Below are 14,992 nucleotides of genomic sequence, written 5' to 3' on the forward strand. Positions count from 1 at the left end.
ACAGGGGTCTCTTGCACTCGGGCATAGGTCAAGAAAGGGAATTCTCAGTCTAATAAACTAGGAGCTAAAGCTGCTCTCATCCTGTTCACACAGCACCCTCCATGCCCAGCCAGCATTAACGTCTCCAGGTGAAATGCATTCCTTTGTCTTGCCTGGTTGCGAAGACACTTGTGAGAGCTGTGTTTACCTAATCCAAAGAAAATGACCCATGGTCTCTAAGGAGACACAGGGATGCGGTTTCTCAAGAAAGAAAATAAAGAAATAAAGGTAAAGTGTTCATTCCTGCTTGAGAGAAACAGTTTCAGAAGAGATTTGATGTCAATAAAAACTACATTTAAATTTTTGAACTGCTCAGTTTTCACATTCTCTTGCTAATCTGGAGCCGTGACACTTGAACTCTCGGTTTGGTCCCTTTTATTTCACCCTTAACAACCCTTTGCTCATGATGTGTGCTTTAAGGTTAATGCTATTCGCAGTAAGGATGCAGGAGTTGTTCTCCAGCATCTGTTTCGTGTGTGTGTGTGCGTGTTTATATCACTGGGCCTCACTCCAACAGTGAGTGGTTACTTTTCAAACACTGTCTAAACAAATTAAAATTTCAAATTCTCCTTAAAAGTCTCTGGGTTAAGGGACAGGTAGGCTTGCATCCATCTCGCTTCTAAGTCGTCAGAAGGCCGAGCTGAAACCGAGTGTTCAAGTAGCAAAGTCCAGAGCGTTGTAATCCTTCTGCACCCTGGGAGGTTCCAAAGGTATAGGCACCTGCATTCCCAAACATTTGAGCCTAAGAGGGGGCCATTGAGAGAGTGCCTTCTGATAGGGTGTGCAGTTCTCTCGCATCAGTAGCTTGAAAGGAGAGGCTTAGAAATCACAGATAGAAACTTGAGTACTTTAGTTTGAGTAGCTATTTTCCTTTCATAAGAAGGACCCCTGGGGTGCGACTGGAAGTGGAGATTTTGGAAAGTGACTATGTCATCAAGGCAGACTTGGGAATGGGCAAATTCCTCCCAGCCTCTGCCACAGATAAGGACACAGGCAGGACACGTGCTCAGAGAAAGCTGCGAACGCAGACAAAGAAACAAGCCCACACCAAACATTTCATCAGCCAGTTACCTGACCTTGAATATCACCCTTTACAATGCTGAGGGGTGGCTCGCTCTTGTTCCTATGCTCCCTAGTCAGGGGAAATTTGTTATGGAGGCTGACAAGGGCCAAGACGCTAGGTTGAGAATTAACTCACCAGTTAAACTTGTGCCCACAGGAAAATGCATCCCAAACTTTTTCAAGGAAGTGAAAAAATAAAGAGTCCGATGGGAGGGCCTTGAGATGACGCCTTCCCACCACGCGGTGACCGTTCATCTAAGGCCCTGTGCCACCAGATCCATGGTGGAGTACTGTGACTATGGAGGCCAGAGTAGCTGGGCGATTGTGTGTCTCTCGCCTCAGACTGGAGGAAGCTGTAAAGGAAATCAGGAGTAGAACCCTCAAGACCTATTGAGAAACGGCCACTGTTACCTCTTTTTCTTTAACGTTAGCATAGAAAATAGTAAGTTCCTTGTGACCTTTCCATAGTTGGCCTCCACTATGCCAACACTTCCCACTCTGTTTGCCCTGAAGCCTTCTTAGCCTTGTATTCCCCTGTTCATTTCCACATGTCTGTCTGTCTGTCTGTCTGTCTGTCTGTCTGTCTGTCTGTCTGTCTCTCTCTCTCTCTCTCTCTCTCTCTCTCTCTCTCTCTCTCTCTCTCTCTCTCTCTCCCCCTTCCCCCTCACTTTCTCTCCTTCCCCTCTTTTTCCCATCCCTTAAATTTCTTTATTTTCTTCTCCTGGCCTCCGTTCTTTTCTAGTTTCTCTGGAGAGCAGCAGATCTACATGAGGGAACAGGAGTTGTGGTTTACTAATAGGAATGCAGCGGGACATGCATTCATGTTTGCAGTTCATAACCGTGCAGAACAGATCCAAGCAAGGTGTAACTTGCATAAAGCCTAGCCTTGACCTTGCTTCAGAACTCCACAAGTTCCATTTCACTTTCTGTGAGTCCTCGAGCCCTTTGCACACTGCCTGTTCAGTTGCAACACTATTCTCTCAAATTATTTTTGAGGGAGCACTGAGGACAGGAAAAGGGTCAACAAATATACTATTAATTTTTATAAAATTCTTTCCACTTGACTGAAGACCAACACTAACATTGCACGGTCTTTGTTCTATTTTAAGGAAGAGAATTTTAATCATCTTTAAGAAAACTGTCTATTACGTGACTGTATTTTTCCTACTATGTAAATTTGATGTAGACACATTAAATTGTTCTCAAGTAGCAATAGTGGATATTAAACTTTAGTGCCTGAATTTTAAGATTTTACTTAAAAGTGCATTAAGATCTACTTTATCTTTACATGCCCCAATTCAAATAAAAATCAGTCTTATGTTTACGTACTCATGCACTCATACACTAACTAGAAATCCATGAGTCCCACTCAGTGTCCTATCTTTAGGAATAAGTATAGTTATGTATCAGGAGGCATTATTAAGAAACACTAGAGTGTTGGTATACAGACACAGTGAGCGCTTGGTGGGTGAGACCCTCTGCACTGCCTGTCTCATTCTTCTGTTTGTGTAGTTAGATCTATGTAAGACGTTAAGAGCACTAGCAACAGTAGCAACAACAAGGATGGAGACATTGATTTAAATTATTCACACTGGTAGAGTACAGCCTATATACTCACTAGTTATATCCCAAAGTCCTTCTAAAAATGAACCGCACACTCCCCATCTTGACATTATAGGTCGCTTTTATTTGTAAAGGCTTAACTCAGGTCTCCAGAATGCTTCCGTGTTGCTTCCTGCCTCCTTGATAGGCTGTTTTCCCAACCCTGCTCTAACTAGAGACACTTTGCTAGAGTTTTTGTTGTATTATGTACCATGAGCTAAAGCAAATCAGGTTTCATGGTAATTTTCAAGGTTTGATCTCAACTCTGGGCACCCAAAAATGCGGTTTCCATAATCTTGATGTTGAAAAGGTCCTGCAAATGAAGCTCTCCTAAACTTAAATTTCTTTCATCAAAACTTATCTCATGAAACATATTTAATTCTCTTATTTCCAATATTCCTTGCTAAGGTATCCTCTAACAACATACAGGCAGCTACAATAAATGAATAGTCACAGATACAAAAAACAACTGGGATCTCACGTAAAGGGTATGATACTTTAAGCCATTTTTATCCAGTATTAATTTTCTGTTAATTACTTCTTAAACCTAATATTACAATAAAGCAAAGGCACATATTTGAAAGACTGTTAAAACAAACAATTCTCACTTGAAAACAAAAGATAAATTAATCATAAACCTTAAACTACCAGGTGGCCCCAATAAATTGGAGGCATTTAAAAATCATATACAACTATTTGAAGTGATATTACATTTTTATATTTTAGAGTTGGCAAGAAAATAAATGTCATAGTTTTTCTACTGTTTTAAAATTAAATCAATGCTCCATTTTTTAGGTGAGCTCTCTATTGGTGCCCGACACTGATTGCCAAGTATGTGCAGACAGAGCCAGCTCTCATTTGCCTTTATTCAATTACAAAAATGATTACAGAGAGAGTCTTTCCCCAGCTACCCAGAGCAACTGCCCATAGGTTCCCACTGCCCAACTTCATGTCCTTCTAGTTTAAGTAGAATTGAATATACACTCGTCAAAAATAAATAACATTGTTGTTTTCTCAAAACGTAGCATTGTGAAAAGTGGCCCAAAATTTAGACTTAGATAGGGTCACAGGCTCTAGAGAAAAACCTACCACTACTTTATTCTACTAAACTGATCCCTAACAACATATTGTTATGCCAACAACTCACTCAGCCCTCATCAGAGAAGCCACTTCATGCAGTAGATGTTAATTAGCACAGAGACCCACAATTGGACAGTGCAGAGGATCTGAGAGTTTGGAGAACTCAGCGCCAAATGTGACATCTTCCTAAAACCCTTTCCGTAAAGGTTGAGAAACCTATGTGGAGGTGGAGAAAGAAAGAATGTAAGGAACACAGTGAGTACATAACTCCAAAGAAACATCATCTTCCAGACACACAAGGAATGATAAGCACATGACCTCACGGAGACTGTTGTAGCATGTACAAGGCATGCATGGATCAAAACAAACAAACAAAGAAACAAATAAAACCTCCAGCACTGAGGAGGGGAGGGAACACAATGTTGCATGTCTAAACAAGAAGCTATTTATAATTGTTACCTGTTGGCAGAGAGAAAATCAGGTGTCCCCCCTCAATAGAGTACCACTGGGCATATCAACCATATTTTTTGTCTTATTGGTTTTCTTGTCTCTGTTGATTTTCAATTTTTTTAAGGCTTTCTTTTTGACAGAGAGAAATAACATGCAGTAAGGGTGAGTAGAGAGATCTCAAGGATACAGGAGAAATTAGGGAAGGAAAAGGATATGATCAAAATATATTAGAAATTTTAAGTAAGAAGAGGTATTCAATGACATATGAAATGGAAAGCGAGCCACGCTTGGTATGACACAGTGAGCAAGCAGAGCAGATTGAAGACAAAGTAATATCACTTTTTGTGGCCCACCAAAATAGAACTTTAAGATAAAAACTCATATTGAAGGGAATGAAAATTATAACCAGTTAGATTAACTTTACTTGTCAATATTGATCAAAACTCTATTCTAAACAAAGCATGGTATCTTTTAATCCCAGCAATTGGGGAGGCAGAAGCAGGCTGATTTCAGTGTGTTTGGGACAGCCTGCTATACAAAGTGAGTCTAGGACAGCCACGACTACACAGAGAATTGTCTCCAAAAAGCAAAACATCAACATCAACATCAACATCAACATCAACATCAACAACAACAACAGCAACAACCTCTATTCTACACATCTTATTTTGTATTTTGTATTTTGTTTTCTAGCCACAGATAACTTAAATCACATCTGAGTTGAGACTTTCAGCTTAACTTACTGAAATCGTCCATTCTTCTCACTCCTGTGTGATGGAGAACCACCTGCACACACCCTCCTTCATCATCCGTGGGCCCAACATTAAAGTAAGCACATTCAGGTTGCTGGCTGGGAATTGAATGGTAATGCTATTCAAGTACAATTAGATACCACGCTTTGTGACCAGGTAAACTGATTGCCACAGCACATACATAACCATAATTCTACTCCATTAACAAATGGGCAGAAGAAGACATTGGGTACACATAAAAAGCTGGTTTCTGAGATTCCGGCCATGTCTCTTACTGTAATGTAGGCTCAGCAACTCAGAGCCTTTTAGGGCTTGTGTTTGAGCTTCCATGAAATGGGGCAGACAGAGAGTTTAAGGTAGATGGTCTAAGAGGGAGAGGTAAGCCTGTTAAATCCCCACAGCTGTCCTAGAAGATAAGTTTTTAAGACTGTCACCACAGAAGCTGTACAGCCATCTCAATGTCCACTGCCATCTGTTGATTCTCCAAAGGCTGCAGTGGGGGTCATGTCTTGCATGTGAATGCATCTAAGATCAAGTTTAATCAGAATGTACTTTAGCCTAAATGTTATGATTATATTTCTACTGTCTGCTCTCTTATTGCTGCAAAAATATGGTAGGGACAGTGTTTATAAACTGCCAATAGGTGATCACATTTTAATGGCTGATAAGAAACTGATAAGAAAAATAGGAGCCCTTGAACTTTCTACTTGATCCATTTTACGTCTAATTTTTTGTGAACAGCCATTTAGTGACAGGCACCTATAAATTATACCTTTGATTTTACACACACACACACACACACACACACACACACACACACACACACACACAATTTGATGAATAAAATGTTGATTTCTTCTGCTGCACTTTTGATAATCTTTTTTTGTTAAACTTCATGAATACATCATTTACTTAAATATATTCCAGTGTAAATAGTAGAACTGTTCTTCTATTTGAAGCTTTAGAAAAAATAGGCCTGATGGATAATGTGTGGAACCGTGTGTGTGTGTGTGTGTGTGTGTGTGTGTGTGTGTGTGTAAGATTTTGTTCCTTCTCTTAAGCATGAACAGGGCATAAGTTGTTTTCAAGCAAGCCTCGGACTCCTACAGCTCCAGCTGTCATGTGTAATTAAACATTTGGCCTCCACAATTACTCTACAGTGTACATATGCCAGCGTCTCAAGCCTGGAATATGCATTTCAAAGAAGAATAATTCCCTAGAAATCCTAACTTGACAGGAGCAAAGACAGCCTGAAGGAAAGTAGTCACTAAAAACTGTAAGGTTGGGATCTGATGATTAAAAAAGAAGCTTCAAGAAAGACAACCCTTAACTAAACCGGTGGGGGGAGCAATGGCAGTCGGCAAGCTGACTTCTGCATGGGGATTCTGACTGAGAACCTCTTGGGGTAATTTAATATTATCAGTGTGGTTCACCTTGCTGAATTAATATCATTTAAACAGATACTTTTCTTAAAGCACATTCTGCATCACTTATTTCTTCATGAATCTTTAAAACATTAAATTGATGATTCATGTTAAGTCTGTAGCTGATCTTTTCGGAAAGCATTTCTCTCCACCACTTTCTGCCCATCACCCCACTTTGCAATACAGATGATTCTACTTACCAATAGATTTTGATATTGCAGAAAAACAAATAAAGATACATAATGCTGAGTTGACATTTTCATCACAAATCTGTTTGTAGCGATTTTTCTCAATTACATTTCCAATTCTTCAAGAATAAAACCAGTCACATAATTGTCATTAAAATGTATTTTAATAGAATCATTTGGGCAAACTACTATATTAACAAAACTGACATTTGTTTTTCATGCGTATCTCTTAGATGTAGTCAGTATTATGTATTCTATATTTTAAAAGTACATAAAATGTTTTCAGATAGCTTCAAAAACAACAGAAATAACTGAACAGAAGTCTTTTACTATTCTTCTTAGAAAATATTAATTCAAAGCCAGCCCACTCTCGAGTTGTCTCTCCTCTTAGCAATAGTTAAGAAATATGATACAAATGATCACAAATATTCAGGGATGGTTTTATTACTTCTTTTCAGAATTTTACTTCAAAGTGCAACTGTGTTACTTATGATAAATACCATTTGTGGGATGCAGTTTTTACATTTTTTCGTGAGTGCAATGTAAGTATTTATCAATGGTCTCCATAAAGGTATCACTCAGAAACTAATGCCTTAGCATCCACAGAATACCCATGTATTGCTATATGTGGGAGTCTAGAACCAATAAAAATGGTTTCCATCTCCCTTTGCAATAGAAGAATTTAGCATCATTCAAGTTGATACTCAGTCTTTGAATGTCAGCTGAGACTTGGAAATGTTTTCCAAATTAAGAGAGAAGGCTTTGACAGAGTGAACGAATCTTTACACTAAACAGTAATCATCTCCGAAGACTCCAATTTAGTACAGAGAGAAGAAATCAAAGAAACATCTGCATTTTCCTACCTCAGTAAGTCTTTAAGGGCTCATCTACATTTCAATCTTACCTGTACTATTATACTTACATAAGACAAATTTGGCACAAATGTGACATTTTGGGCAGAGCAAGAAAACAAACCAAGTAACCACAGATGCAGATATTGAATCTTCTGAAAACAAAAAATAGACACAAATGAATAAAACAGGATGCAGGTTATTAATCCAGTTAGGTTTATCTAATAAAGTAAATGTCAATGTTTAGTGCCTGGGTTATCTCTGGGTACAGGCTATGAGCAGGCCATGCGCACTGACACATACACAACACACTTTACTATAGATAAAGTACAGAGTTCTCCTCACAGCTTTTGGATCCTTCAAGGTCCAGGATAGTCTCTGGTTTGTAATTTTCTGCACATCTACCAAACCACCCACTCAGTGCTGCATCAGATTTATAATAGAGTTCCCAGGGGTGGAAAAGTGGCTTAGGGGATAAAAAACCTACTGTCAAGCCTGATGACCCAGGTTCAGTGCCTCTACGTGAACAGTAGCTCGTGTGCACACACATGCATACAACAAAAGAAAAATAAACCAATAAAATAAAACAAACATAGAAGCAAAAACTGATTTTAACATATGTTTTCTTCATCTGTGGATTTCACAGTGTTAAAGTTGTTTGTTTTGTTAAATTGGTTCTTAAAAGAGGTGGCAAAGCATATGATTATAACTGTATTGACAGATGACTTTATTGTATATGTAGGAAATGTCAAATAATCTAAAAATAATCTACCAAGTGACTCTAATAAGCGAACTTGGCAAGAGGCTCTGAACACAAGCTGAATATATAAAATATAACTGAATTTCTAACAGAAGCGTTAAAAAGTTTAGAAACTGAAAATTTTAAAGTATCAAGATAACATAAAAAATGAAATACTGAAATATAAATCTGTCAAAATATGTGTGGGACCTGGTGGGAAGTGCAAAACAGGAGAAGTAAAGAAAGAGGTTGCCAATCACAACGTTTCACATAGTGCGTGTATTATGTACCATGATGTGTGCTGTGATCTATGCCTTGTTGTGTGCCGTGCTGGGTGCCGTGTCTTTTGTTCTATGATATGTTTTATGCTGTTTTGTGCGCTGTGTTCTATGTCATGCTATGCACCATGTCGTATGTTCTATGTCATGTCCTGTGCTGTATGCCCTATATTGTATTCTGTGCTGTGTCCTATGCTGTGTTGTGTACTGCATTGCATGTTGTATGCCATGTTGACAGTGAGAGGCTCAGTATCAAAAACAAGGCTGTTACTCCATCTTGATCCAAAGACTGACTTCACCCAAACACAATCCTAGAAATGTTTTCTTTAGAAACCAACAAAGTAACCTTAAACACTTTGTTAGGAACAGGGAAGCAATGTAGACTAGCTGGATGAGTGTGGCAGGAAACAAGGCAGACACTTACATGTCCCGATTTCTTGTTAAGGCAAAGTCAGAGGGTGGTGTGTTTGAAAACCAACCAACCAACCAACAACTGTGGGAGACACAGGAGCAGAAGACAAACCACACTGTGAGGCCAGTGGACTTCGCAATTGTGAATGGAATTCATTGGTAGAGTGGGGAAGGGAAGAAAGTCATTTTAACATAAGCACCAGAAAGAATTGGATAGTTATATCTAGATAAAGAATAAGAACCTTTTTTCAAGTATACTTTGTTTTCCATTTTTAATTTGTAGTTCTCATACAAAGCTGAAGAGTGTGAACTTTTGGAGGATGACTCAGGAAAAGACACTTCTGATCTTGGCGGAGACAAGCCTTTCTTAAGCCCATGCACTAAATGCACATTAAATTAAGGGGAAGCTGATAGCTAGACATCCCCAAACGTGAACGCTGTTGATGTTTTTAAAATAGTAGTAAGCTGGGCTTGGCAGCACTGACTTACAATCCTGCTACCCTGAAGGATGATAAGTTTGAAGGTGCCCTGAGCAAGGGCAAGACCGCATCAATAATAAATAGATGATAGATAGATAGATAGATAGATAGATAGATAGATAGATAGATAGATAATAGATAATAGATAGATAGATAGATAGATAGATAGATAGATAGATAGATAAGCTGTGGATCCACAGATAACTGTTACATCATTCACTGGAAAATTATTCAACATTAAAGAGAAGCTAACCACTAATACAAGGAGCAATGTGGATATGCTGTTTACGCTATGAGCTAACCAAGACTCAAGACAATGCTCTGAATTCCATGTCCATGGCACTTCCCTGACGCAGGAGAATCTTTCTGGTCACCAGGACCTTGAAGTCACGGGCACTTGCCTCTGAAGGCTCACATAAAGATTTCTTGTGTGTAAAAATTGGTTAATATGTCTTTCTAAGTGTCACGATGGGAACACAACTCTCCTTTAAAATCACACTGTGGCCCTTTCTAGGCAGTGCAGAACAATGGGCATCTCTCGGGACAACTGGCACAATGGCCGCAAGACCGGGGGTAAGAGAAAGCCCTACCACTAGAAGCAGAAGTATGACTTAGGACGGCCTGCTGCCAACGCTAAGGTTGGCCCTCGTCGCATACACACAGTCCATGTTCCAGGAGGCCCTGAGATTGGATGTGGGGGACTTCTCCTGGGGCTCTGAGTGTTGTACTTGTAAAACAAGGATCACTGATGTTGTCTACAACGCATCCAATAACGAGCTGTGCTGACCAAGACCCTGGTGAGGAACTGCAGCATGCTCATCGACAGTATTCCATACCGACAGTGGTACAGCACTCCCTGGGCTGCAAGAAGGGGGCCAAGCTGACTTCTGAGGAGGAAGAGATTTTAAACAAAAAACGATCAAAGAAAAGTCAGAAGAAATACTGCTCTGGAGGAGCAGTTCCAGCAGGGCAAGCTTCTTGTATATATTGCCTCAAGACCAGGCCATTGGGGCAGAGGAGATGGCTATGTGCGAGAGGACAAGGAGCTGGAGCTCCATCTGAGGAAGATCAAAGCCCGGAAAGGCAAATAAATCATTCATAGCTAGGGTAATAAAGGTGTTTATTATTCAATAAAAATTTTTAAAAATTAAAATAAAATCATACTGTGGTATGGTAGTACCTGCCTATAGACTCAACCATTAGCATGGTTGAGCCAGGAGGAGTGCTGGAGCCCATGAGTTCAGGGGTATCCTGGGCAATAGACAGAGATACCCTATCTAAAAACAAACAAACAAACAAACAAAAACAGAAAAAATAATAAGCTTAAGTAGCTCATTTCATTAATGCAAATCATATCAGAGTAAGAGAAAAGTGGACTCAGGAAAGTTACAAGAGATTAGCAAGGAAAACTAATACCATTATAGAGGTGAAAGGTGTTTTTCAATAACGTTGATTAGGATATGGGGGCAGATTTGAGGGCGGTCCATACAATTAACTGAAATAAAGTGTTGTTTGTGAAGACTGCAGTGACAGACCCTAGAGCAGCCAGTGTCAGTGCACAGAAAGTCCTTGCCTGTGTTGAAGGCAGCTGGAGGTTGCTTCTCAGCTTGCCCAGAGGAGACGCCTTCTGAATGCACAGTGTGACTTTCTAGATCCCTGGAGAGCCTCCTTTGCAGCAAAGAAAAAAAGAAAAAGAAAGAAACCAACTAGTGAAGTCAATTCTGGTGAAGTCACTTAATTACCAGGCTGAACTATGAGCAATTAAGCAGAGAAACAAATCCGCCTAAACAGCCCAACATTTTCTCAGCCAAGGCACCGCCACAAAGAGGCTAAATTCCTGCCGACAGTAGATCAATGTCAATGAAGATCTGAAGGAAAGGGTGTCTCAAGAATTTTATAATCAGATGAAGGTTCCTTCTAGTTCAAAAGGACCAAAGTGACACCAATAATCCCTTCTGGGGAAAATACAGAATGTTATTTGAAGATGAAACTCAACCAAGAAATAAAATCAAATTAAGCACTAAACAACAGCAACTTAATGACAGGAGATGAAAGTCAACTTATTTTTTTTAACATTTATATATGCTTAATACACTAGTACTAACAAAAATGCTGATGATTTGCCATGCAACATAACCCAAAGGCACAAATTTGGCCGTGGGCTTAGACTGCACACGAGTTGGTGGCTGAATGCACTATTTTATCCAGGAGAGGTACTGGGTGGTGGGTGCTAAGCTGAGATAAATGTTTCCCAAACAAAAAACAAAGGACCTTTGTATTTTTTTATTTAGAAATCTCCTTTTAACATTTCCTAGATCAATAAGCACATACTGAATACTCCAGAAATCCAATTGTCTTCTCTTCCATCTATTCAGACAACAGAAGTCAGCACTCTGTGGGAAACATAAGCACTGATGGTGTTTCTCTCTGAGTAACAGGGAATGTCAGTGTTTCTTAGTCTGCTTTCCCATATTGCTTAAACATTTGGTAAGGATGTAATTGTAAGTGAAATAAGAACCCCATGTGAAAGCCACAGGAAGCACCATCTTCCCTTTGCGTGGAAAGGAGGGCCTTTGTGAGTGGTACTATGATGTAGCTATGTGCTGATCTGAGGAACAGGCACGTATGTCTCCATGTTAATACCACAATGAATGGACTGGACAAGGGAACAGGAGATGGTATGTGCTGAGTAGCTTCCTTCCACATGTCCCAGTGTGAGCTAATGCTGTGCCCCGGAGTTCAGTGTTTGAAGCAGTACTGAATTTGAACTGTTAGTCCCCCAGACTTTACCTCTTCCTTACTTCAGCCATAATGCTGCACAAACCTAGGCACAAAAAAACAACAACAAAAAAAAAAACACACACACACAAGGCAGCTTATTTCTTTGATATTTAAATATGTTTGTATGCTTTTCCCCATCTCATCTTTTTTTGTTTCGATTTGTTTTTTAATTACAATGCCTCTACAAGTAAGGAAAGAAAACCTTCTTCCATACCAGATCAAAATGACACATGGCATACTTATATTAGCTGAGGAATATTAGCGAGAAAACACACAGCATGAAAGAAGATCTAAATAGACATAGAGTAGGATTATGGACATTTCCAGTGGTACTGCAGGAAGGGGAATGCTTGTTACACAGCGTCCAAAAGCTTAGTGGACTTACAGTGTGGTGAGAAAGAGAAACACATCACATCTCCTTGAAAAGCTTCTAGAATAAACTGACAGTGATTAAAATAAGAGAAAATGTAAACAGGCTCATTGCTACAAAAAGGGAGAAAAGTCACGGCATGTGGGAAAACAGTCAGCTTTTAGGAGCCTGAGACTGAAGAGCTGCAATGGGCTTAAAGATTGCCTGTTTTCAAGGTGAGACCCAATCTCAGTACGTACCCTACACCCCAAAGCTTATCCCCCTTTTTATAGGAAAATGTAGCATGAGAAATAAGCTGCAATCAGTTATTGAGGGGCATGGATGACCTTAGAGACTTGAATGAGCATGGGGTGAAGTCTAAGGGGTAGCCTGACTTACCTCAGAGAGTTCTTAGAATGCCCAAACATGGACCACTGGGACACAAAGAGAGTTCTCTCCAGATGTTGATGATGGCAACCTTTAAAGTGCATGTGCTGTTTCTTCTTCTTCTTCTTCTTCTTCTTCTTCTTCTTCTTCTTCTTCTTCTTCTTCTTCTTCTTCTTCTTCTCCTCCTCCTCCTCCTCCTCCTCCTCCTCCTCCTCCTCCTCCTTCTCCTCCTCCTCCTACTCCTCCTCCTCCTTCTTCTTCTTCTTCAAGATTTATTCATTTATTATTTACTTATTATGTATACAGTGTTTTGCCGGCATGTATGCCTGCACTCCAGAAGAGGGCATCAGAACTCATTTTAGATGGTTGTGAGTCACCATGAAGTTGCTGAGGATTTAGCTCAGGACCTATGGAAGAGCAGTAGTTGCTCTTAACCTTTGAGCCATCATAATCAATGCAGAGCTCAGGGAGCCCTAGGGAATAATTCCAGAGACTTCTCAGCTGAACCTAAAGGATAAAAGGCTTTATTGCAAATGGTTTGTGGTGGGACAAGGTGGCCTAGTGGTTAAGGCGATGGACTGCCAATCCATTGTGTTCTGCAAATGCTTTATGGAAGGCTCTTTTCTTTTGTGGAGATTATTGATGGTTTTGTCTTTATGTCTGCCATTGAGTTTTCACTTGGTCTTTCTGTGTAGTCCAGGTTAACCACTAACCTGTAATACACTTCCTGCTTTGCCTAAAGCTTGTTTGACACACAGGCCCCACAACGTCCAGCTGTGTCTGCTAGAATTAGGTCCCATACAACCTACATGGTGTTTCTTTTTCTTTTTTTTCTTTAAATTATTTTTTATTAATGTGTTCATATTACATCTTGATTGTTAGCCCTTCCCCTGTTTCCTCCCATTTTTCCCTCTCTCCCACTTCCCCCCTTCTCCCCTCCCCTATGTCTGTGATTGAGGGAGACCTCCTCCCCCTATATATGCTCTAAGAATATCGAGTCTCTTCTTGGTAACTTGCTATCCTTCCTCTGAGTGCTGCCAGGCCTCCCCATCCAGGGGACGTGGTCAGAAAAGAGGCACCAGAGTTCATTTGAGAGTCAGATCTCACTCTCCACTCAACGGTGGAGAATATCATGTTCATCGGCTAGGTCTTGGTAGGAGTTCGAAGTTTACTGCCTATTTCTCCTTGGCTGAGAATGGTCATCAGGTAGAAAAATAGACAGTTGGTGCTTCAGCATATGCCAGCATTAAAAAGGACCCAAGTTGGGCCAGTCATTGATTTTCATTTCCCTCCATCTCTGCTCCATCTTTATCCCTACATTTATTATAGGAAAGACAAATTTTGGGTCAAAGGTTTTATGGGTGGGTTGATATCCCCTCCCTCCACTGGAAGTCTCACTTGGCTATAGGAGGTGGTGACCCCCGGCTCCTTAACTCCCACTGCTAGGAGTCTCAGCTATGTTCACCCCCATAGACTCCAGGTCAATCCTTGTAGCCTCCTCTGCCCAGAGATGATCCCTTACTGTTTTCTATTTTCCCTCCCATTCTCCTCCATCCCAACACCCCTCTATCCACACCTGAACCTACTCTCATTACAATCCTCGCCAATCAGTTCCCTCCCTCCATCTACTTCAAATGTCTATTTTATTTCTTTTTCTGAATGAGATTCAAACATCTTCCCTTGGTGCCTCCTTGGCTTTAGGGGGTCTATGGATTGTAGCATCGTTATCCTGTGTTTTATGGCTAATATCCACTTATAGGTGAGTACGCACCATGAGTGTCTTTATGGGTCTGGGTTACCTCATTAAGAACAATCCTTTCTAATTCCATCTATTTGCCTGCAAATTACATGATGTCTTTGTTTTTAATAGCTGAGTAGTATTCCATTGTGTAAATGTACCACATTTTCTTTATCCCTTCTTTAGTTGAAGGACATCTAGGTTGTTACAGCTTCTAGCTATTATGAATAAAGCTGTTGTGAACATAGTTGACCAAATGTCCTTGTAGAATGGTAGAACATATTTTGGGTATATGCCCAGAAATGGTATGGCTAGGTTTTGAGATAGATTTATTCCCAGTTTTCTGAGAGACCTCCATATTGATTTCCACAGTGTTTGTACA

The 14,992-nt window shown here is 40.1% G+C and overlaps 1 pseudogene across 1 annotated transcript; it reads left to right on the forward strand.

Annotated features, from left to right (window-relative positions):
* Positions 1–9,882: 9,882 nt before the first annotated feature.
* Positions 9,883–10,446, forward strand: LOC311580542 (small ribosomal subunit protein eS8-like; annotated as a pseudogene). Its single transcript has one exon. The product of its transcript is annotated as a small ribosomal subunit protein eS8-like (transcript).
* Positions 10,447–14,992: the final 4,546 nt, after the last annotated feature.

The sequence above is a fragment of the Acomys minous genome, assembly GCF_964271855.1.
Source record: "Acomys minous genome assembly, chromosome: 13".
In the NCBI taxonomy this organism is placed as follows: Eukaryota; Metazoa; Chordata; class Mammalia; order Rodentia; family Muridae; genus Acomys; species Acomys minous.